The sequence below is a fragment of the Cherax quadricarinatus genome, chromosome 23, assembly GCF_038502225.1.
Source record: "Cherax quadricarinatus isolate ZL_2023a chromosome 23, ASM3850222v1, whole genome shotgun sequence".
In the NCBI taxonomy this organism is placed as follows: Eukaryota; Metazoa; Arthropoda; class Malacostraca; order Decapoda; family Parastacidae; genus Cherax; species Cherax quadricarinatus.
The window spans coordinates 2,793,995-2,796,494 of record NC_091314.1 but is presented as its reverse complement, the minus strand read 5'-3'; positions in this window follow the sequence as shown (position 1 = coordinate 2,796,494).

Genomic DNA, 2,500 nt, shown 5'->3' with positions numbered 1-2,500 from the left:
CTAGTGTCTAATTGACATGTGCCTGGGACAAAATGGTAACTAACACACACACACACACACACACACACACACCTACACACCTCACAACGTTCAAGCAATATGCAGCAGGGTGTAACAAAGGCTCTCCTGCCTCGCCTCCAGCACTCCCTCATTATACAATCACAAGAGCTTATCTCTCTCTCAATTCATCTCAATCTCCACCCACTCCCAGCCTCGTCAAACACATCCCCTCAACCACCACCACCCTGTATCCCCCCTCGTTGTGGAGCGTCTAATTCTAAGGAATATCTCGGAGTTCAAACATAGATTTAGATTCTAATGGAAAACGTGTTTGAATGCCAGAAAAATGATGGTGGATGACCTCCTGAGAATCCATCAGCTTTAGGATGCTGGGAAGATCACTGGAACGGTTGAGAGTATAGGTTATTAACCTGACGTTGTCAACAGTGAACTCTGGGAAAGTATATACGACTGCAGTGCCATGTATTGGCACTGCAGTCAGTGCCTGTGGTAACAATGGAGACGTTTCGCTCACCGTGAGCTTTAGTGATTCAGTCCAATAAAGCAGTTAGACAAAACGTCTCCCTAGTCAATATCTTAACAGAGTATAAGTCTGTCGTATGCACTTTTCGATCTTAATCGCTATTTATAAACTCAGTTTACATCTAACCCATAAATTTGAGGTGAAATTAAACGTCGTTTCGCTCACTCATGGGTAGTTAGCTAGACCAGGGCGAGGATATAAGTATCACTTGAAAACGTTGCCTGAAGACGATGTTTCGCCTGAGTAGTTCAGATTCCATCATCAGATTTCATAAAATTTGCTGTGCATGGGCGAGACAGTCTAAAACAGATGTTTCTGAAGTCTATGGTACAGCAGAACGGCAGTACAAGACCTGGTATTACTAACTCTAATCTTCCTGAAGTCTTCCTGAAGTCGCTCCAATCATGAGATTATTAGTTGTACTAAATTTTCAGTATCTGGGGAGATGTAGAAATGGAAACCAGGTATAGAAAGAATATACCTACGTTCAGAAAGTAACTGTCTAAAACAGGACTCGTAGCAATGGATTCAAGTTGGAGAAATTTAGAGTTAGAGAGGATACAGGGAGGTAATGCTTTGGCAGTAGAGTTGTAGATGAGTGGGTCATACACCCAGCAGCGTCACTGGGGGACGAGAACTTTGCATAGCTTTAAGTATAGCTTGGATGGGTATATGAGTGGATATGGTTGAGTGTGAGGTAGACCTACCTAGCATTATCCAATAGGCCTACTCATGTTGGTGGAAAGCTAAGAGGTGGGTGAGATTATTACGCCTACAGACTTTCCCTGGCTCTCCCGACCTCTGGAGATTTTTTAAGTGAAAATTAATGACGCTACAATCTGTACCAGAAAAAACTTTACTGATATACGTAGCAGAGACCTTATTACCTCGCGTTAGAAGTACCAGTTACCTTATTACTTTCCTTAAGAAGGCGGGATTTTTATTTCCTTCTCAAATAAAAAAAAATCTAAAAAAAAAAAAACACTTTTTGCTTTTAAATTTCCAATCTCGGAGGTGAACGTAAATTTATACTCTCTCACCTTCACAAAATCTTAAATTAATTTGCTGGAGACTTGTCGATAAAGGTAACGTTCGTGACGATAAACAAATTAGGTAAGATTGGATTTGAAGATTGAGACACTTGTGCAACATATGGGAACCTTTATTCAGGAAACGTTTCGCCACACAGTGGCTTTATCAGTCCAATACAAAGCAGAAACGTGTAAGGAGAGTAGGAGTTTGAGGTAATCAGTCCCTCAGCCTGGAGTCGATGTGTTCAGTCCATCAATCTTGTAGAATGTACAGATCGACTCCAGGCTGAGGGACTGATTACCTCAAACTCCTACTCTCCTTACACGTTTCTGCTTTGTATTGGACTGATGAAGCCACTGTGTGGCGAAACGTTTCCTGAATAAAGATTCCCATATGTTGCATAAGTGTCTCAATCTTCAACTTGTCAGTTTTTCAAACCATTCATCAAAAGATTGGATTTCCTGAGAATCAGATTGGACTGTTAGTGAGCTAGACTGGTTGTTTGGGGAAGTGAGTGAGTTCTTTGACTGCTAGACTGGGCTACCTGGGTTTGTTAGGGAGATAGACTGGTTGTTTGGGCAAGAGAGTGAGTTGCTTAATGGCTAGAACGGGCTACCTGAGACTTAATGGAGTTGTCTGAGAAATAGAATGGGCTCCTCGTGGAGTTAGATTTAGGTATTAGATAGCTAGACTGGGCTACCTGGGATTGTTATGAAGACAGATTAGGCTCTTTCAAAGCTAATTGGTTTCGTAAATGGAAGAGGTGTTGTGTTAATTTTGACGCTTTCTACGAGGAGCAGAGTACTAAGGAAAAGGTGTGTGTGTGTGTGTGTGTGTGTGTGTGTGTGTGTGTGTGTGTGTGTGTGTGTGTGTGTGTGTGTGTGTTCGTCTATTTGTACTCAGTTGCAGGGGGTCGAGACCGCC